Below are 23,728 nucleotides of genomic sequence, written 5' to 3'. Positions count from 1 at the left end.
TGTTCGCGAAGATGCCGTTTATGTGTACCCCGCGTGGCAAGCTCTGTTCGACGCACGTCGTGCAATGCAAAGCAAAGGTTAGAGAAGGCTGCAAGTTGAAGAGCAGGAGGAGGACGCGAACGTCGCAGCAGCGAACGTGAACGTTCTTGGCGCGCGCTAGCGCCGCCGTAATCGCGCGACTGCGAGGACCAATGATTGTCGAGTCTCTCGGGGACGTTGTCGAAGAGCGATGGTGCGAAATGGGTGACGCACGAGGCGATCGTCAGCGCTGCAAACATTGCCACATTGCCAAATGAAATGGCAAGGGACGCTGAGGAGAGGGGGTGTAGCGAGAGAGAAGGTAGTGTACAAACAACGCACTACGTACTCAGCGGAGGCGGAACTCGCGCTTGCATCCGCGCCTCGCTTGGCTGTTGGCTGCAAACACGTGCGGTCATCGCGACCTTGGATGTAGCGCAGGTTTCAAGGCGGCGCTCTGTGCGCTGCGCGGAAAGGGGGAAGCAAAAAGGAGGGTAGGATTGTGTCGGGAGTGCCCGTGGTTTGTCAAAGCCGCGGATAGCACGGCAAGCACAAGCAGTGTGCTTGCCGTGCAGTGTACGGGTGTACTTTCAATGACAGTGGTCTGCAATTGCTGTCGTTTTCGGCTGGCGGAGTTTCAGGCAGAGAAGATATACACACAGACACACAAAAAAAAAGTACCATATTCTTTTGACATTTGACGAGACAAACCCAATACGTGGCTTTTTTTACTATAAAGCCCATGATTTGCCACATGCACACTGTTTAATAGCTGAACGCATGTCATACTAAGAGATACTTTCACTTCAAGGAATGTGCAAGGAAGTTCAGTGATCTGACTCTTAGTGGTAAACGTTGGTACCTGGATAGACTGTATTTTGTTACCGTTGAGTTGGCAAAAGAGGTCAAGATTTTAGCATTGTGAAAACGGGCATTCCTTGCTTTTCAAATGTCAGTTTTCGGGTACAGCTGGCTTGTTAGGTTTGAGATGCTTTGGTTGGTTCACATGCTAGCTCATTCGGTGCTCTTGGCCACTAGAGTTCTGTTCAGAATTTTTGTATTTGCGCAGCAGTATTTGCATAATTGTGTACAATCCTTAACTGTTAAAATTAATGTAAAGAACTTGTGTGTTAAAATTAACATAGAATCTGCTGTTGATAGCTCACTGTGTACAGTAAATTAGATTACATTTTAAGTCTTCTTGACTGAATGCTCTAGTAGTAATAGAATACGAGAATATGTTAGTTCGACACTCGTTCTAGACATGTTGGTGTCTTTTGTTATGGGTCATTAATAATTTTACCATTGTATGGTTCTTACGTGAAGAAGACTTAAGTTCCCCCTTATATAAGTCGTTATTTGTCAAATTACAGGCCTTTTGCTTTTAATGCGATGTCACCTTAAGATTCTTGAGGACATCAATCACAAACTTATTATTGAGAAACTCTACAGCCTCTTGACACAGGTTATGTATAGATTTGGTATAGCTACTCTAGTAACCAAGTTGTGCGGGATGTTTCGCATAATCTAGAGTAAAGAAAATCTGATCAGTGCCATATACAGGAATTTTCGAAGGCACGGGGCACTTTATATTGCTCTATATCACACAAAATTTGACCAATCTAAGTAATCTGTGTTCATTATCTTGGATTTCCAGGCTTTGTTAGCTCACAGTTTGTCTCAGTTAACTGAGTAACCGGTGCTTAAAGGGTGATCAAAGAGCAGTGCTAAAATAATTCAGACTGGTAAAGTCTATTTGGAAAAATGGTCGGTGGTTTATTATTAGCCCTTTCAGACATGGCATACACATGGGCAACTTATTTTTGCCATTTCTATGCAGTGGTGACAAGGAATAGACCATGAACATCAAGCTTAGGGTAAATTGAACATCCAGCTTACCTAGAGAACATTTGTTTTCCTTTTGAGTGAAATGTATCGCTACAGACAACTGCTTTGGTGAAGTCACTTTGGTGCCACTGCAGTCCGTGCAAATGGTATGAAATTGATATGATGAGGCATTACAATGAGAAGCAATTAGTTTCATCATTGTTCGAGCTAGGGTTTCTCTATCACAGCAGCTTTCTGCAAACAAAAGCTTCCGTTTCTGCCCCAAATTGTTTGTTTGTAACTTAAAACTCCTATATTGCTCTATAAACTTTTTGTCACTTTTTGGGTGCTACTTGCATTACAGCCACTCACCAATAATTCACTAGAAGCCACGATGATGTGAACACTTCGCCTCTTCATTCGTGCCCCAATACATTCAGATATAGCTTTCTTTCCCATGTGTTAACAGGCACAGTTTCCTCGTAATCATCTGGAGTTCACAGATGGTACAGGAGGTGCACTAGTGTTTGCTGTCATCGTGTTAGAAAGGTGTCATGTGTAATTTATTTGTTGGCCTTGAATTATTATGTATACTGTCGCACATGATGTCTCAGTATAGTTCACTTAATTTGCTTGTCCATATTCTCCATGTTTATTTTGTTGGTATTCAATTTCTGCTACAATTAAAATAGGTCGTATTATGAATGAGTGAATGAATGAATGGATGACCCACCATAGTAGCCATGTGGCTATGGTGTTCAAGTGCCGAACTCAAGGTTGCAGTTTTGATTCTGGCTGTGGTGGCCACATTTTGATGGGGCCGAAATGCAAAAACACTCGTGTACTTAGATTGAGATACGTGTTAGAGAACGCCAGAGGGTTAAAATTAATCCATAATCCTCCATTATGGTATGTCTCATTACAATATTGTGACCCTGGCGCATAGAACCCAAGAATTTTATTTAAAGTTTGAATGAATGAATGAATGAATGAATGAATCAGTGAGTGAATGAATTATGGGTAATGTACAGACATTTCTGACTGAAGGTGAAGCACACTGAAGGTGAAGCACAATGAATAGGTGAAGCACATTTTTCAAAATGAGGTTTTCACCGAGAAAGCTTCGTGTTCATGGCAGGTACTAATAGACCTTTTCAGACTAGCCAGTGCTACCTGTGGCACCTAGTAAATTGCGAGAGCTTTGAGAGCTGGTTTTCAATTCTAGCTCTTCTGGCAGCGGTATGGGAAACCATCAGTATTTTGGCCAAACTGGTTTCTCACAGCAGATAGCCAGCAGCCAGCTGTACTCATACAATGAGAATCGACAGGCAGCCAAACTGACGACAAAGTAAACGGTAACGGTTGTTGTGGGATGTTGAAGCTGTGGATGCTATTGATGTAAAAGTTTTGTCTTCTCTTGGTATTCTGCAAGTCGGACGTCGCACTTTCACTGTTACTGTGCCACCCTCATAGCTTTTGTCATAGCTGTCAGCACTGTCATCATTGTGGTTGTCATCAGGCCAATTACCACTAGTTTGAGTTGCCTTCTAGAAGTCTTTTCATTCATCTGTCGATCAGATTTTTCATCTGTTGACACTTGTGTTTGTGAAGTTTGATGTTAATGTGACAGCAACGGCATGCCAGCATGACAAAAAAAAAAAAAAAAGTGTTACCCTGGGCATGTAGTATCTGCCGTATTTTTGCGATTCTAAACACCCCCCGATTCTAAGCACCCCCCACTCTATTTCCGCGAAAAAATTGGGAAGGAAGTTTGCATGCGAATCTTAGCACCCCCTATTTGTTAGGAAGAGCGAGTAGCCAAGGCCGCCAAGCGTGCGTGCTCACTCTGTCATCGAGCTGGAGCCGTCGGAGTCCCGAGGTGGAACGGCGTCTTCGGCGCGATCTCGCCGTACAGTGGGACTGCAGAGATGCGTGATGTCCGCATGCCACGTGATGTCCGCATGCCTCTGCGTTTCAGTCAACAAGCCCTTCAAAGCTAATCTCCTACAGGAGTACGAAGTGTGGGTGCGAAACCCTGACCGGAAGAAGGCACCGACGGCAAAGCTGCAGAAAGCATCCCCATCAACCATCGCAAAGTGGATTTCGGACGTGTGGAAGCGGGTGTAAGTGGACGTTGTGGTCAAATCATTTAAGAAGTGCTCGATCACAAACTACTTCGACGGAACGGAAGACGACCGACCTGCTGTGGGATACCGAGAGCGGCGGTTCAAGCGGTGCGACGAACTCGAGTGGCAGTGTTAGTGGCTGAGCATCCAAGACAAGTGGTGGGTTCACTGTCTGCACCAATTTTTTTTTTAATATTTGCAAAATAAAATGTTATTTCTCGCACCCGTCTCATCGTGATGTCGCAGCAAAAAGAGGGAGGGGGGTGGGGGTCATTCTAGATTTTTCGAATCTAAGCACCCCCCCCCCCCCCCTCACTTTGGGCATCGCGATCGCGAAAAAAAGGGGGTGCTTAGAATCGAGTAAATACGGTATCTTTTCTTTGTCAAGGCCCTTGTAATTAAGGCTTTGGGCTTTAGAACTGTTTGAATTATCTTTGCACTATCACATACGGGCAGTGTTTATTTCTTGTTAAATTGTTTCTTACTCTGTGGTCACTTTGCTCTTTTTGAAGTATTGAAAATCGCACTTCTACATATGAATACAGTCTCTTTGTGTGTTCTTGAAGCACCATTCGTGTCAGTGCCGACATTCTCTTATCACTGAACTTGTGAACAGCATTTTGTGCTCACAAAGAGATGCACATACTTGTGCATGTGCAAAAACAGGTATCATGCAGTGGTGGTTTCCGCTCTTCTGAATGTTGACTAGAAGGGGATGCAGCTTTTCAACAGGCTTTCTTTACATCAAATATGTATTGAAAAGAGCACAAACACTTCACTTTAACCTTGTAAGTGACAAGGTAAGAACTCGTCAGTAATCCTTCTATGGATTTCTTCTGTCACTGTATGTGTCTTGGATGAATATTTAATTGAGATAAAAAATGTTTGAGATCAGGGTGTGCGAATGACTTTTGATTTGGTCCCCAACTTGGACGGCCACTATTTGCAAACCTGCATATTTTTTTAATAGTGTTCTTTTAATGCTTTACATTGTCAACTGTATGCAGTCATTTATGAACCTTGAGCAAAATGTGACTATCATTATGGCTCTACTGGAGATAATGTAGTAAATCATGCTTTGTTGCTCAGATAGCCACACTTTCAGACTAAAATCTTATCATTTGCACTCTAATTTAGTTCATACATGGCATCCAGCTGTTGTTATTGTTTGGCACCATACATGGACATAGGAATCTTGTGTTCTCTTTGTAATTAATATGAATAAACTTCATTCCAACATTATTTCGCTAATAGGGGCTCCATTGGACGTAACCACTCCTATTAGAGATAAAGTGTTTCTTTTGATCTGCCATTGCTGATGACACACTTTTACAGTTCAGTCTCGAAGGTATATATGGGTACAAAAAGGCTTGCAAGATTGCTTTTTAAAACTTCATTTTGATCATGCACATGCACACAACCTCCAAAGTTTCTGTAGTTTGCTAACTACTTATTTGATCTTAATGATTGTGCATGTCAAAATAGTATATTAAAAGCAGAAGCACTGATAAAAGTGATATTTAAATTGTTGAAACTTGAAACTTTTCTTGTTAAGATGAGGAACGTAAACGGCTGGCTGTTTGCTTTCGCTATTAGTATGTCATCATGCGGTGGTTTCAGTTCTACTGTTTTTATCAGTGTTTAACACCCAGCATGTATGTCAAGTGGCTGGGTGGGTGCCTTGAAAGTATGTTAGACATGAAATAGTTGGGGTTCTCGTATCTGACTTTCCTGCAGAGAGTTCTTGCATAAAGTCAGCATTCTGAAGATTCTTGGTCCCTTCAGCAGCAGTATGCTTTTCACGATTCTGAAGGTGCAAAATTGTGAAACTAAATTTGCAATTGACAGAATGATTTAGTGCTTGAAGGGGATGATGTTTATTGCAATGACAAACTTTCTAATGCTGTAAATATTAAAATGTCAGCATTGTTTTATATTGATGACAAGAGATGGCTGTTTATTATTAAATAAATATATATTTGATTTGATTAGATTTGCTTCTAGAACTACTTAAGTTTGGTTCCACAAATTGATAATTCACACACCCTTAGTTTGAAAGAAAGATGCAAAATACATGAGAAGTTTTACTTAACGTATATGAATTCTTTGAAGAAAAAGTTGAGTAAACCATGTGGTTCGGCATGTTTTCTAATGTACAGAGATAATATTAAAAAAAGGGAATTCAGTAAAAAATTATACATTAACAAATCATCCTGAATTTGGTATAAGGTATTTTCTATCAGCATCAGGTATGGAGAATAATGCAAAATGCCATGGATTCTTTGAGCACCACTATCATTCTGTGGTCATTATATGAAATTCGAACCCTATAAAAGCCGACTACATATAAAAGAAAAACTAAGTGTTAAAGTACAAATTTTAATTCTTAAGTATTCATGTTTCGGCTATGCTATTCTAAAGTGTGCAAAGTACGCCAGTTACAGCATTAAACAGCAGGCATGATAAACTTAACAATAGTTAATGTATGCTGATTTATGGTATGTTGGGTGCAGTTTCTTTGTAGAAGCAGTAGGCTCATCTGAATTTACTTAGGTTTTACATGGTTTGATATTAAAATTCCTCGTTGAATCAGTAGTATTGTGTTCAGCTGTGCAAGGAGAAGGTTCGATGTACTTTAATTTCTGAACAATCCCATAACATGCAGCGTTAGCTGGCTTACACATGTAGAGAAATTCTCACAGTACGTCTCCTTTCTTTGGGCCCTTTGTCTAGCAAAATGATTCGGCCCTAGGATGTTGCATAGGGCGATTCCACGACAGATCAAACATGCATGTCCGCTTGATGTTTTTGTTTTGTCTGGTTTTTTTCACATCCGCACATGCCATGACTGAATTCCTGGCAGACGCTGCACTGACTTCCATTGACTTCTGCTGACGATACTCCTCGATGGCTGCAGCAGGCGCATGAGGCAGGGCCACTTTCTTGATGTTGCTGCCATCTCACGTGCCGACTGAATGGAGACGACACTTCCAGACCTCAGGTTGTGCAGGGAAGCTTGGATCTTAAGGAGTCCATCCACACCATTACAGGCATTCTTTCCATCCATGGTAGCAAAAATATCCACCTCGCTGATATATACTTGGAGTTGTACAACTCATACAGTTGGTAACTATTTTTAAAATGGCTCGCTGCGTCAACGCTGATGTATGTTACGTTACAAAGATGGGTGCTTTTTCATATAAGACTCCGTGCATTCTACCTAGGACATAGCAGACGTGCCCTGAATTGTACATGTCGCTTATGACAGCAAAGCTGTGTGTTGCTTTCCTCGTCGTGGCTACACAGGTGATAATGGAGATTTGTTTCTTGTGCCCATGGTACGATTGTGTTTCATTTGAAAGGATTGTCCAGTTCTCTGCAAAATCAAAATGCAGAACAACGCTTCCACGCTGCTCGCACTTCTTCGCCTCGTGAATAGTGCGGTGTATGTATTCGTGAGGACTCCATCTGGTCACCCATTTGCCGAGCACTTTCACAAAAAGGGTTGAAGACGATGTCTTCTTGATCGAGTCACCGCTTTCCCAAACAGCAAATGTGACCTCGTTCTTTTCGACCATTCCAAGACTGGCCAAAGTGAGGCTTTCACTCCATGGGCAGTGCTCGCATTCATCTAACATACAGTCTGTGGTTGGGGAGCCGCAAAGGCACATTGCTTTCATGCCTTCCAATGAGATTTTCGTGCCGGTTACGTTCTCAAGCACGGAGATGCAAAGGTCACAATAAATGGAAATAAATGACGCCATAAATGCAGGAGACACAATAAGTGCGAATGCAATCCTCTTCCTGTGGTGTGAGCAGCACCCATTTCGGATGCAGGCTGTAAATCTTTGACAGGGCGATGGCACTTTTGGGGTAAACTGCTTTGAACATATGGAACATCTCGCGGATAGAATGTGTCATAAACCGCTTTGAGACGTACTCTCTCTGGTCTTTCGTGATGACTGACACAACGTCCTTCTTGTTCCGGCTCTGCCCAGAGCACCCAAGTTCATCCTTCATGAAGTAGTCGGTTGCAGCTAGTACACCCGATGCACTTAACCTTGAGCTTGTGTGCGGATCAAAACCTGACCATATTCCATGCTTCTCTCTCCAATTTTGGGCCTTTCTGAGCATGTACGTTGTGACAGCAGGGATTGCCTTTTGAACGCATTTGTTTTCAACTTCTGGTGGCACGATGATTAAGAGACAGAGGCGCTCTTGATAGGACTTTGAAGCCTCACATGCTTGCTTTTAACCAGCCTGCTTATGCATGGCATTCTGTCACAGACAGTTCAGGTGTACTGCCGCTTCCAGATACAGTGCTTCTTAAACATTTCTTCGTCACCAAGACACTTTCAATCTCGGCCCATTTTCTCTTTCCGTAATAGTCTGCTGCGTTTATGAATGGAAGATGTTGGTTTCAATGGTGAAATATCAGAAGAAAGGTGGATGTACCTGTTCAAGTCCCCAATCGTTTCTTCTTCTTAAAGGAATGCCTTGTCTGCGTCATTGCGTGTGTCGCTAAATGAAGACAGGATTTCCTTGAGGTGCGTAACGCAGTGCTGGCAGACCTCGTCGGTGTCACAAATATCCTCAGCCTCCAGCAGTATCTTTCGCAGGGAGGCAACATCCAAAATGTTTATGCAATGGAAATTTTTTTCTTAGCAATGTTGTTCTTGTGAATGCATAAATAATTGGCACAGAATACTTGGACCGAGCTATGAGCCGCATGCATCGTGTGTGGTGAACAGCTAGTCCAAGTCAAAACGTTTATACTGAACAGCACCACACTCTTTGTCACTTTTACTGTGCCGCTGCCGTGACTGAGCCTCCAGAATCTGACGATTTCATGTTCTATGAACAAGGCCGTCTAAAGCTTTGCGCTGTGAAAACATGTGGGTCTGCTCATTATTGAAAGACAATGTCCTTCTGGCACCACCAATGACCTCTGCTGTTCTCGACATGGGAAAGCACATCAGCAAGGTGCTGACAAAACATCATAAATTAGGCAACTTCGGCAGCCTTTGGCTCAGTCATGCCGCACTGCACTTTTTTGGACAGCTGAAACACAAGGGTGAAGGTCGAGGTAAGACAGGAAGACGCTATCTGTGAGCGACGCGGAGAACATGTGATAATGGGAAACTAAATAAATGGCCTGGGAAATTACTCGGATAAGTTTTTTAGAAAGGTGCAGTGTGGGTTGCACATGGTGGTGCTGAAGAAAGTTCTAGTATCCATTACAAGTAGGGGATGGGGAGCAGGCAGTGAAGTAGGCACCTCCATCATGGTGCTGCTGCTGATTATGGAAGCGCTTCGTCGCTTACGGATTAGCCTGCCTTGGCTCCGCTTACAGGTGATTTACTGTGTGCACCAGGCAGGATTTGGCAAAGTCAGCCACAACATGCACTCGCGGTGTCTCGCATGCTGTTGACAAGCGAATAATGGAGCTGTCACAGAGGTTCTAGGCTGCAAGCTGAGTATGCGTTAGCATGTGCGGGGGTGGCAGCCCCCCAACTTGCACATGCTAGACACAAATAAATTATAATACATTTTTGTTGAAAACAGGCTGCCAGAGCGAAGTTCTAAAGCAGCAGAGAAATTAGAACTAGATTTGTGTACAATGCAAACTGATCGACAACCAGCAGAGGTACTGAAGCCAGCATGCTCAACATGGGCCACTTTGGCCCGCTATATTTTGTGAATAAAGCAAATGAGGAAACATTGCAGCCACGTTTTGCCTGATATAAGTGGACTTCTATCCAAAATTTTTTCAGAATTTGGAACCGGATTTTCTCAATAAAAAAAAATGTTGAAAATGACTTTTTCTTGAAAAAACTTGTTTCTTGAATTATTTTTTTCTTTTCTTTTGTGTTTCATGTAGGAAGATAATATAATAAATAAATGTTGCAAAGAGAATGTTCTATGTTTTACATTTTTTGAAGTTTCTGTGTGAAATAGAAAACATGCCAAGACGCATAGACATTCCAAATTTTTCTGATTTTGGCCATATTTGGAATTTTTGTACATTTTTTTAGTTTGTGGACAGCATAAAAAAAGACGAATGGAACTAATTTACTATGAAGCGTATTAAAATGAGCAGAAAGAGTTGTGGACACAATATTTTTAGTTTGCATTTAATTCGGCTGTGAAATCAGAAGATATTGTGGTAAGCAACAGGAGGATGCCTGCGTTGCCACCTTCAAATATTCTTTTGGCCTGCTGGGAACGCTTCATGGGAACAAAATTTCAGGTTCCATGCAGTGCAAATATGCTTACACGACATAAAAATCCAGGCGAAACAGAAATGCCAAGCGGACATGCACTTTTGATCTCTCATGGAATCGCCCCATAGCTGTTTCCATTCTATCAACGCACGTTTCAAAAGGGCAAGGCACCTCTGACGCTTAGCTTCCTACAGGCATTTTGTCTTTCACAATGAAGGTGTCGAGGATGCTCTGATCTTTGCGGAATTTTCTCCTTTATCACTTTCTTAGAGTGTGTCATCGGCATTAACGCCTTCTGCTTCTCGACGTGCCATTGTGCCTGTACCGTGTGCAGACCTGCACATGCCACTGGCTTCTACTTAAATGTCATTTTAGCTCTTCTCTGCTTTCTTGAAGTACAGAGGTGCAGCTCTGCCATGACATTTGTGTTGGAGCTGTGTGTCAAAGGGCTGTTCAAGCATTGTTGTGTTTTCTTTTCTGAACCTTTACAGCTATTGGGGTGATGTGTGTGCCGTCTCTAAGCCAGTATTGTTTGTAAACCGAAGCCAGTTTATGTACCGGAACTAGTTTGTTATAGGTCTTGAAGGAAGCCTGTCCCAGAGCTGCAGTTTGAATTGTGGACCCTTGAATTGAGAGATGAGCACTTAAAGGGACATGAAAGAGAAAAATTGTTTGAGCTGTATTAGTACATTTTTTTTCTGCTACTGTACAATAAAAAAAATTTGCTCTTTTGGTGAGAAGAAGCTTGGTAAGCCACAGAAGTCGCAGGAACAAAAGTAGGGTGGCAATGCTGTCTTGACGCTCTTCTGCACCAGCTCACCATGATGTCATAAATATTTATTTATTTATTTATATTTATTTATACAATACTGCAGGCCTCATTGAGGCCCAGGCAGGAGGGGCATACAAAATACAGAATAATTGCATTTGCAGACGTAAGAACAAAAGGACCAAATTAGTGTGCACAATAGCAATGGAGTCCACCAGCTGCGTGAACCAAACGGGTAAAAAGAACACTGGGTCTTGTAACCAAACAATTCCCAAAACAAAATGAAGAGTAAATGTACAAATGAACCGTCAGAACAATTTTAAGCAATGAGAAGGAAAAAAAAAAAATGAAATCAGTAGTTCAAACGGTCAATGGAATCAGTACTGTTTAGTAGCGACTGAGGTAAATTATTCCAATCGGTTATAGTGCGTGGGAAAAAAGAATATTTAAAAATGTTAGTTCTGGCATTATAGGGAGTTAGAGAGTCAGCATGACGATGACGTGTTCGGCGTGCTGCCATTGGCGTTACATAAGGCTCAGGAGTGAGGGCGAGGAGATTATTTTTAAGAAGAAAAAGAAATTTCAGCCGTTGTATTTTTCTTCGTATTTCCAATGTCTGAATGCCATGTTGTCTCATTATTGCTGTCGGGGAATCAGTGATACGGTATTTCGAAAAAATAAATCTGATTGCTTTACGCTGTACTCCTTCTAGTGCACCAATGTTCGTTTTTGTGTAAGGGTCCCACACTATGCAGGCATACTCCAGTTTTGGCCTTATTATTGATGTGTAGGCTAAAAGTTTAGTTTCAGCGGGAGCTTGTTTTAGTTTATGACGTAGAAGACAGAGTTTACGAAAGGCTGAGTCACATACGTTAGAAATGTGAATGTTCCAGTGCAGGTTATGAGTTATTGTGACGCCAAGATATTTGTATTCCCTAACCTCGGTTAATGGTTCAGATCCGAGAGCGTAAGGAAAAGATAGGCTATTTATTTTTTTAGTTATCTTCATGTAAACTGTTTTGTTAGCATTTACCTCCATGTTCCAACGATTGCACTAAGAAAGGAGGTTTTGAAGATTATTGTTCAGGGTTATCTGATCATCGCAACCGGTTACCTCACTGAACAGAACACAATCGTCAGCGAACAGTTTTATTTGAACTGGTGCTGTGACAACGCTGGCAATGTCATTAATATAAATTAAGAATAATAAAGGCCCTAAAACACTACCCTGAGGGACGCCTGAGGTAACTGGAAGTTCATGGGAATGGTAAGTATCGATACTAACAAACTGTTTTCGGTTAGTGAGGTATGCTGAAACCAAATTAACAATGAAACAAGGAATGTTAATTAATCGAAGTTTTTCAATTAACTTGGAGTGTGAAACAAGGTCAAATGCTTTCCTGAAATCTAAAAATATTACATCTACCTGGCTGGATTTGTCTAGAATATTCGCAAAATAATGAATAACCGATGTTAATTGGGTGACAGTAGAAAAACCTTTTCGAAAACCATGTTGCTCAGGTGAGAGTACACTGTTATCACTTAAGAATTTAGTAATGTAGTTAGCTATGATGTGTTCTAGCATCTTACAGCATGATGACGTTAGCGATATTGGGCGATAGTTACTTATCAGCGTTAGGTCCCCTTTTTTCGGTACAGGTACTACGCGTGCAGTTAGCCAGTCAATAGGAAGAGTTGCTGTGGATAATGAAGCACAAAAAATGATCACAAGAAACTTGGACACCATTTCTGCGTATCGGCGCAGAAAAACATTCGATATATTGTCAGGACCAGGGGTTGATTTGGTTTTTAAGTTAAGAAGCATAGAAACTATGCCAGGTACAGATACAAGGTCCGAGTTTGCAACGGACAAAGAAAAAATGGGAATCGATATATCACTTGTATTTGCAAAGACACTATGGAAGTATGTGTTGAAATGCTCTGCAATACTTTGCTTTTCGACGATAAGAATGCCGCCGAATAAATATTCACTGCACCTGCTCAGGTCTGGTTAATTTTTTATTAGGAAAGGTGAATTGCATTGTATTCTGAAAGAGTTTAAGACTGTGTTTAGCTCGCTGAACCACGACAACCCAAATATGAAAAATATATCTTGAAACTTGTGATGTCAAACCAACACAGTGGTGTAACCAGGGCGTGGGGGTGACACCAGACACGTGCCCCCCCCTCTCTTTTCATCCTTCCCCCCACCCCAAAAAAAAGAAATCTGGCTATACCACTGCACTGACATACAGGTGCTGATGTTGTGCCAGGAAAATCAGAACATGGAACGTTGGTCTGCACCTTCTTTTCTTGTCTAGCAATCAACCTATTGCCACAAAATTTGCAAAGATATTGTTTGGAAAGAACACATTGTCAGTCTGAACTGATTTATTGTCTTTATTTAGTGTTGCTTTCGTTCAACTCATCAGGCTTCATTAGCGGCATGAGGGAAAAGAACAGGCATTGGAATCTGCTGTTCTTGGCATTCAGCACGTTGCTCCTGAGAATGCCATTCATAACTTCGCGAGGTGAAGCTAGGCACTCTGCTTCTATGAATGCTATGCATGTTTGTTCCCTGTCGAAGCTGCCGATAAGTGTTCCCCGCCATTGTGCTGGGGCAAAGAGAGTGCGAAATAGTGTGTCACAGATGAGAAAGTGTTGGTGCTATCAGTGGTCCTTTTTTTTTGGCTTTGGTGCTATAGTACAGTGCAACCTTGTTAATACGTACCTGGCAGGAAATTGGCATAACTACGCACTAAATGGTGCTGCTCACTAACTGCCAAGTACAAATTTGAATTTCTTTATGCACAGCATTGAAAAAAAAGGAAGAAATGTGGCACCACAGTAAACGTTACTTAAAACAAACACTAAAAGATATAAGTTCTTTTTCTTCCCCATTTTTTTCGTAAGTGGTGCATTTCATCTGGCCATGCATGAGTGAGACGGGTAGCTTGTTGCGCCAACACAAGGACTGCGAGTTGCTTTTGTTTCTGCAAGCAGTTTGCACATTTTGGCAGATAATGATGGTGCGTTTGCCTGTTAAATGCGTGCGGTATCCTTCCAAAGGCACTACACGTGATGTCATGCTCATTGCCAAGCAGATATGGTTGGCAGTGATAGGTCGTGCAGCTGCACCTATTGGTGGCTATGTTCTTTGCTGAGGCTGCCATTACACCTCCGTGTATTTCTGATCCTTATCTGTATAGACGTTTTACAGTGCGCACTATGCACCAGAGGCCGCCATGGGCTCGCCGCCATTGAACGCCTTCTGAAGTGAGAGCAAGCAGGCATCAGCCGCCTACAGCCACTCCAGCAATGTTCCGCTGAGAGGCTTGGAATTGCTTAATACCATTTATTTAAAATGTTGAAAGGTAGAGGGAAGATGTGCTTTCTCGAGAACTGCGACAGAGACTTGAAGGTTTGGGATGAGACAGTGTGCAGTCTTCATCCATCTCAGCTGCAGAAGGAGTGCCTGTATTTACAACCATTCGTTATGCACACCTTTCCACAAGATGAGCCATACTGTATGTGCAACAATATTGTTGCACATACAGTTAACGACGGTAACAGGCACATGGCTGCAACAGCCCTACAAATCTCCCACTGTAGTTGCTAGAGTATAAAGAGTAAAAGCTAACAACATGCTGCTACATGTGCTGTGTTCAGCCGGTAACTGTTAAAATTGCAGCGCAGACAGAATGAATAAATGAAAGGGATACACTGCCCTTGCAGCTTTGGCTGAAGTCTTGGGTTCTCTACCCACTCACTGCTCATCGTGGTAGCCGAAATAGCTTCTGTCTGAGCCATGCCTGCGGTCGCTGTGGCCATCGCAAACACGCAAGAAAATGCTGAACAGAAGGCGCTGAATGGAGGCCTCTGTCACGTGAGCAAAATTAGTGGTGCCCAGGGGTATGGTGCTGTAAAAGGTCCATAGGCATCATTGTACCTGCACCAAAGCCAAAATCATTGGTGGACTGGTCTTTGACCTTTCAGAAAAGGCACAACTTCCTTTATGACACATAGCGATATCAGTGAAACTGTGAATTGATGTGGTGCAGTTAGCATCTATGCAACAAAAAGTGTGCATTGACCAGGCCTACGAGCCGCTACAGCTTAAGCATTCAGCCAGTACATTATTAGGCCAGTACAACTTCCCCATGAGCAAGGCACCATTGTAAAGTGTGTGCTAACACATGCAAATGAAACATATTGCAGCGCTGACTAGTTAGATTCACAGCGCTAGCCCAATTTGTTCTTCCTCCTCTTTTCTTGAGTGAGGGTGCCCACGCGCCTCGTTCAAACAACCAAATACCACACGCGTGTAGCAATATTTCCAGGGAGGTTGGGTTTGGTATTTGTTGCAACTACGTCTCGACCATTGGTACATTTTATCTGAGTACATAGGGTTTTACTGTAACAGCCTTTCACATCAGAAAGTAAAGCCAATGGAAAAGAACGACTCAGACCGCAGAATTGCCAGGCATGTGAAACACCTAAGGGTCTACATTTCAGCAAACTAGTGAAGTTACTAAAAGAGTGGCACTCAAAGAATTATTCTGAAGCAAATATAAAATACATGACAAAACAAATGGTTCAGAAGCTTCAAGTGGAACATGTTCCACATGAGGAGGAAAACACCATTGTCATGTAATGCAGCAAAGAAGAGCGAGATGAAGCATGGCATCTGCTCGTAACCACATAAAGGGCTTAGAAAAACAATATTTAAAAGAAAATTACGGCAGGAACCATCTCATGATGGACTCTCTATGGTAATGTATCAGCTTTGAATCAATATAATGACACAATGTATTGCCAGCGTCGAAACAAGTTATGTATGAGGTGTGTACTGCAGCGGAACTCCTCTTTTGTGCTTCTCTAAGAACATTCGGCGCCATTTAGTGCCGCTGCCGCAAAGCCTGCGCTTGGCCCCTGAGACTAGAAGCGTGGCGTGCTGGTGCCTGCGAATGCTGAGAATACTTCCCTCGCTTGGCCGCACTCTGAATTGCGCATACTCAGTGACCGAAGTTGGCGAGAGGTTCATTGAAGAGAGGTACATACCCAGTACATCCATGGGTGCAGTTCGCTAAAACGTTAGCGGGTTACGTCCTGTACGCAGACGACATCACGCTCTGGGCCACCAAGGGCTCCCTAGCGCGAAAGGAGGCGACTCTTCAAGAGGCCGCGACGGCCGTGGAGAGATTTGCGGCAGCGAGCGGGATGCGTTGTGCGCCCGAAAAGTCCGAAGTGATCCGGGTGCACGGAGGAGGAATCTACAAGTCCCCCGGCCCTATCGACCTCTATCTTGAGGGCCAGAAAATAACGAAAGGCAATAAGACTAGGATTCTCGGTTTTTGGATCCAGAGCAACCTGAAAGCCTCCCACACCATCCAAACCCTAAGGTCTGCCACCAACCAGATCTCGCGGATTATAAAACGAATTACAAGAAGCCGCAAGGGCATGCGAGAAGAGGACACAATTCGCCTCGTCCAGGCTCTGGTGATCAGCAGAATAACGTATAGCATGCCGTATCACTATCACTCGCTAAACAAACGCGACCAAGAACAAGTCGATGCCATCATCAGAGGCGCGTACAAAACGGCCCTAGGTCTCCCTGTCACCACCTCAAACGAGAAGTTAGCGGCCCTCGGGATCCACAACACCTTCGCTGAGCTGTCGGACGCGGTTATGGCTTCGCAAAAGGCCAGACTACAGAACACGGCGGCGGGCAGAGCCATCCTCCACCGGACCGGAACGGCAACGGAGCTCCGTGCCCTCGATGGGCAACGATCACTCCCGCCAGAGGTTAGAGGCAAGATCAAGGCCAACCCGATACCGAAGCACATGAGTCATGAACTCCATGAAGGACGACGCAAGGCTCGCGTCCACAGACAGCGCCGTCAATTCAAGGGTGACCCGTACGTAACGTACGTGGACGTGGCGGCGTACCCTGTAGGGGGCCTCTTCGCAGTAGCCGCCGTGCACGGGAGAGACAACTCCTTGACCCTCGCGGCCTCCGTAAGGGCAGAGACCCCAGCTGCGGCTGAGACCATAGCCGCGGCGCTGGTAATAAAGCAAGAAGACAGGGTAGGCAGGGAAGTCCATGTCGTTACCGACTCGCAACAGGCCTGCCGTAACTTTACGAACGGACGAACACCGCTGCTGGCGGCTCAGATTCTAGGCCCGAGGCTGCAAGAATACCATCAAATCACGTGGACGCCGGGTCACGCGGGTCTGGAGGGGAACGAAGGGGCGAACGCCCTAGCTCGAGCGCTAATCAACCGAGCGGGGCAAGACCAATCGTCTCATCAATCCCTACCCTTTACCTTCATGCCCCTGCCATCCAATTACTGCGACCGACTCGAGATCCAGCGACTCAACCGCAGGATTTATTCTCCGCCTCACAAAAAGCTCAGCACTGAAGATGCCGTAGATCTCCGACTTATACAGACTAACACATTTCCAAACCTACACAGATACAGTAAAATGTTCCCACATACATATCGCGGCATCTGCCCCTGGTGCGGCGACACACGCCCTACACTCTTTCACATCTCATGGGGGTGCGAGGGCAAACCTGAACACTTAAAGACTACTAGCACGTCATTTGAGCGGTGGGAGGTACAGCTGACCGGCGATACCCTGGCGGGACAAGAAGCTCTCGTCCAGCAAGTACGTCGAGCAGCCATGGCCAGTGGAGTCCTGGAATGAGGACACCACCCACTCGACCTCAAGAGCAACCACCTCGATGGTCCGAATAAATGTTTTCTCTCTCTCTCTCTCTAGCGGGAAAGGCGTTCATTGAAAAGCGGCACATACCCAGTGCATTCGGGGCACAGCCTGCTAATGCGTTGGTTTGCTGTCCTTGAAGAACCCTTGTGACATGGGTTCGATCAACATCGAAGAAATTTAGGGGATCTTTTTCATCATTATACATTGGCACGTTTCTAGTGGCACATACTAATTACTCAAGTTGGCATCGAATAGGTTCATTGCAGGCCAGCGCAGACCGAATGGCACATGCCCAGTACTCCGTGTTAGCGTCAAAGACCTTCTTCGAACAGCGGCACCTTCCCAGTCCCGCGTCTACAGTGGCCCATGTTGGTTTGAGAGATTAGCTGAAGAGTGACATGTATGTACGAATTGCCACATACTCAGTGACCCAAGTTGTTCCAGTCATTCGAATTCTGTTACTTTCACACAGCAGACCGATGCGCTCACCCATTCCGCCACTGACTACCCAGTGACCCAGATAGGCAGGAAAAGGGTTAGATACAAACAAACAAATATAGATAGATAGCCCCCGGAAAGGGCATGGAGTACCCAAAGAATGTGAGCACATTGATGGGGCCCTGAACCACCTTTTATTGAAGTGGACAAAGGCATTTGAAGTGAAAATAGGGTATTTCAGAAATTCTTTGCTGCAAAAAGTACTTCAATACGTTCAGCACAAGCGGAGATATTGGCAGTCAAACATGGCCTCCACTGTGCTCCCATTCCTCCTTCAGTGCATTGCACTGCAAAGGCTACAGGTGTAGCGGGGCGTGCTCATAACACTCTGCCTTCTAAATGTCATCAGAATGCGCAGTTCAAGTTTCATTTTGGATGCTAACATAGATGCCACGACTTTCAATTTTGGCACCTACGGCTTGTTAAACGTAAGGTAAATGCGATTGTCCTCAGCGAGCTGCAGTGCACTTAGCCAGTGGACTTGTGGTCCACTGGCCTTTACTTAGTAAGCACAATCTCCATTATGAGCTTTTGATGCAGAGTCTAACTGAAGTTGACAGATGACAGAGACACTAAAGAGAAATGTGAGTTTAATTTGATAAATTGAACTTGCAGACTGTGATTGTATTTATGTTACTATGAATGGAGGACGTGGAGGCTTGACATGCTAGAAAGGAACACACCTCTCCGGGTAGTGTTGGAATAAAGCATGATTGCACCAAGCTTGTGGACCACATACGAAGCTTGACTTCAGATGGACAGGGATGCTTAAGGTGTTTGTGTGCTGCTGCAGACATTTGCTGCAGTTGGTTTTTCATGAAATACCGAGAGTCTTAACTGCATGCTTTTTTCTTTCCATATTATTTGGCATGAGGTGCAAGAAGGAGTGAGCTGGATAGTTGTGCTCGTGACAGCTTCTGTTGGTGTTGGGGTAATGCTTTTAAAGTCAGGGGGGCCCGGAGGGCCTGGACCTCCCTCCAATGTTTAAGGAGGGGTTCGGCCCACCTTTGGCAGGTCTACTGTGACCCTGCGGCACCCATTCAACAAGTGTTGGAGGAGATTTTATTACCAGTTGTGCCTTGTGCAGGGCAATTCTAACTTTCCAGTTTTTTTATGAATGATACCATTGTGATTAATCGGTTGATGTGGTATGAACAAAAACAGGAAAGCAGGTGCATGCATTTCCCTGAGACGCTGCACAAGTTGATGTGCCTTGTGTACTCACTAGCTGCAATTTGTACATTGAAATATGAGCCATAAACTAATCAGATATAAAGTTGGTTAGCCTAATTTGGTTAATGTTTCAATTAAGCATTTTAATTTCTCTTAGAAATAATGGCCGCCTCATCAAGTAAATTAGATCACGGGTTAGAATTGTGCCATCTGCCACAGGCAATCTTTAAAAATTTTAAAAACGAACAAAAAAAAAACGCTTTATACATGCAATGTTTTTTACAACACCGTAGAGTAGACGTTCGTTAATTTGACTTCGGCTATAAGATTCTTGAGTTAATTCAGCCGCACTACTAAGGTCCTGGCCTGTGCACATGATTTCTATGGGCCATAACTTTCATTATTTTGATCCTGAAATTGGCTTTTACCCATTAATTAGAACTTGGCTGGTTGACGCAAATGCACCTGACCCCATTGTTGACTCAAATGGTGGCAGTGTCTGTCTTGGTGGTGCTAGGTAACAGTGAATATGTTGAATGCATATCATTCCTCGCTGAAAACGCCAATTTTCGGCCTGCCATAGGAAGATTTTCAAGTGAAAACTGTGAGTGATTACAGTATTTACCTGATTCTAATGTGCACCTTTCTTTTTTGCAAGAGAATTGGTCTTGAAATTGCCTGTGCATTGCCATCGGGGGTGAAGCCAAAAAAGCATTTTAGGTGTTCGTGGTGTAAAGCTAGCAGAGCCACTGTCATCGCCATTGCCATCATAAGGTAGCGAAGAATAAGGTTCTCACATAGCTTGACGGCGATGCACTGCTTTTAAGTCATTGGTTACGAAAGCTTATTCAAAAGATCAGTTATTTAATGTACTAAGCTAGCGACAGCAAGTCGCATCACAGATTTTCTGTGCCCTGGAGAATTTCATGTGTCGTGGGATGAACTAGCAAGGTGGTTAGCCCAGACCTGGGCTTCCATCTCATTTCTGGGAAGTCGTTTGATAAATGAGGGTTATTAAACACGCAGTAGACCATACAGAGAACGACACATTGTGGTTCATAAACAATGATAAAGTGTAACACTGTCCATCATCAACACTGAGAGTGTTGATGATGAACATTAAGTGCAAATAAGTTTTTGTTCTGTGAAGGTCAAGTTCGTTGGTTTCATAAATCCCTTGATTTCGAGAATGAGAGGCATGCAATATTTTTCATGTTAAAACTATTCGGTGCATGTTACATTTACATACTTTGTTTAGAAGCTCTAATGCCATTTCTAAGTTAGTTTTTTCACATTGTTTGCCCCATAATAACGGTCTGTGCTTGATTTGGGGTTGTGTTTTAATTGGGCAAATATTGCCGAATGAATCTGCCGCATGTCAGCATATTTTCAGCCTTTTGTTTAGTTCAACCTGCCGAATAACTCTTATCAATTTTGTTGGTTCCATCAAGGTCGAAGCTCTAAAAGTTAACTGTACTTTTTGCATATTTGGGCAGTTTTCTGTGACAGTAGGATCCTCCCAACGTTTCAGGGTTCAGTCTTTCTTATATTTACAATGAAATGCATCATTATTTATTGACATATCAGATAAGTAGTTCCAAGAAGATGCTGTCAAATTTTAAGGGTTCACCGGGATTTCATGGCCAGAGGCTGGTGGTTAGAGGTTGGAGTAAGAACGATGATGCAATGGAGGTGTGCGCTCACATTATGGGGTGCGTTAGTTTCTAAACGGAAATTGCCATAGCTGTTAGAGAGGCACGTGCTGTCCATCTATACTACTGCCAGAAATGTCTGGTTAATGGCTCTGTTCTCTATGGAATTATGCAATGAAACAACAAGCAGTACCTAAATATCCTCACTGCAAGAAATATATTTAGGCTTCAAGTGCGCCATTCCTTTAATAAAGAAAGTAGCTGTCTTGAAGCGTTTGGCTATTCGCCTACTTGACAATCATCGTCAATGGTTTCTGCACCAATTTTTCTTTTTTTTCTTATTCCTTTATTATTTTTTTGGTCATTTGTGGCTCACTAAGCTTTAGAGACCTGTTAGGCTGTATTACCCATCCACAATAGAGAAAAGTGGCTTCTTATTGGGAACAGAGGCTTGGTAAGCCTGAAAAAATGCAAGAACTAAGAATTGGCGGAGTCACCATCTTAACGTTCCCAGATCAGCATGCTGTGAAATCATGCATTTTGACATCCTTTACTAAGGCCTGGTCAATCTTCTTTCTGTAAAGAAGGATCACATTGCATTTTAAATGAGCCAAAGGCTCCACATAACAACTTGCAAAAACTTTTGTGGTGCTGTAATGGTGCAAGTATGGCAAAATACCTTGCAATTCATGACATTGCACTCATGCGCTGGTGCTGACATTTTGGTGTGAAATTCAAGAAGCAGCAGTTCGAACTTCACTTTCACTGGTAATCGTGTTTTCACCAGATTAATAGCAATAAGGCATTAAAACAATGGTTCACCAGTCTAAACTAAGTTAGTATTGCCTTTTAGTGTGTATTTAGCTTAGTCATTTCTATTTTGTCCCTTTAATAAAGATATTTTCCTTAATTTTACTGCTTTTGCCCTAGTGCGTCTGTATGCAAACTCTAGGTCGGCACTGTTCTTCAGTGCGGTCGAATGCATGTTGCGAAGGATTTACCATGATTTTGCAGGCCACTGTGAAACATTTACGACTGAAAGTCTTTAATATTTTTCTTGTTCCTGCTGTTGGTTCTTACTCAAGTGCGGGTTGGCATGCGTGTTTGCCTGGCATTTTCTCATGGCATGCTTCAAATGCCATAGCTCCTGTAGCATCTTGCTTGTCTCTGTCCTTAACTTTTGGACTTGCCATTGAAACTTGCACAGCCTGTTCGTGCGAAGAAATGTGTGCTAAAGTGCAGCTGTCACCAGAAATGTCACTCGCTGCGCTGCTGCCAGAACTATTCTGAAGCTGCTGGCATGCTGTGATAAGCTGCATTAGGTCTGAAATCTCTTGGTGCGCATTATACCTCTATTAATGTAACGCTGATTTTTGACTTTCGTTTGTGTCTATGTTTAACTACTAGCTTGAGTTAAGAAAGCACATTGCAGTAAGTTCAGCCATACTCCCAACATAATGTCGTTATTTTATTTAATTTTTTTTTTGTTCTTTTACTCTCGACCATTAGCCTTCTGAGCCATGTGAGAAAGCCAATCACATGACGTTTTGGGATGAATACAGATGTACATATGCAGGAGGAGATCTGTTTATGTGTGGAAGTGAGTGTGAAATGAAAGAAAAAGTCATTATTGGCAGTGTAAGGCAATGAATGCACTGTGGCCCTGCAAGAAGGTTGTAGGAATTGAGATGGGCAGTCTGTTAAAGGGATTGACAACTGGCCAGAATGTGATGTGAGACGTTGATGGAAATGAAATTACATGATTTATAGTGATAAAATCTAGTACGCATTTCACGATTTAAGTAGGAATTATAATTTTAAATTGGTAAAGAAAGTTTCAAAAACCAGTAAGTGGCAAGACCTGGTGGTGAAATCTTGGCACTTCAGATGTATTCAATGAGATTACTGTACGTAAGTCGACTGTTAAGTAAATGATTATTGCTTAAAATTGCAGTTGGTATATTATTAGACACTCGTGCATTATTCTGTGCTTCAGAAAACGACGCATGCGTGGCTACGGCTACATGCTGAACTCCTTATCACGTGTAAAGGCATCATTTCATTTTTGATTCGACTGGTTTCATTTACTAAAGCAGTTGAACAGGAAACTGCAAAAACACGTAGCTATTAGTGCAGAAATAATTTAATGATTCTGAAAACATGAATCGCAGGAAGATCAACTTGACAAACAAAATCATACTTTGTTACAGCTACGGCCACACTTGTCATTTGCCTCCCACTAATGCTGGTGTATCATCGCTATTACTCTCACCTATCACTGTTTTTAGCATGCTTCCAGTGAATGACTACATCCTCACTGCAGATCGAAAAGTTCTGATAAAAAAGTGTTCCATGGTGTTTTCCTTGTTAGCACTTCATGATTAGACACTCTGACTGGTAAGCTTTCCGTTGCAATAAAAAAATAGGTACCATAAAAATTGGTTGTCAGTCCCTTTAATACCATGCATGCCCACGCAGGCTCCTATGCATGGGCACATGGTACACAGGGACCTGTGTTGGCATACATTGCTGTAGAAGGCTATGCATCATGCCTTGGAAAGGCTGGAGCTATTTGTTTGCACAGCTTAGTTTTCTGTGTTTATATTTTGGTAGTTGAAGCAAAGTAGTAAGAATGTATAGTCATTATGTTACCATATATTCATCTCGTAGGTTGTGATACTCCACCAATCAGTTCATGGAGAACTAGGA

The 23,728-nt window shown here is 43.1% G+C and overlaps 1 protein-coding gene across 2 annotated transcripts in view; it reads left to right on the top strand.

The window, feature by feature from the left end:
* Positions 1-23,728, top strand: part of LOC142572817 (uncharacterized) — a 76,152-nt gene that overhangs the window by 1,542 nt on the left and 50,882 nt on the right. The gene's annotated exons all lie outside the window — the stretch shown is intronic.

This window comes from Dermacentor variabilis, chromosome 2 (genome assembly GCF_050947875.1).
Source record: "Dermacentor variabilis isolate Ectoservices chromosome 2, ASM5094787v1, whole genome shotgun sequence".
Classification (NCBI taxonomy): Eukaryota; Metazoa; Arthropoda; class Arachnida; order Ixodida; family Ixodidae; genus Dermacentor; species Dermacentor variabilis.
This window is presented reverse-complemented; position numbering and strand designations above follow the sequence as displayed.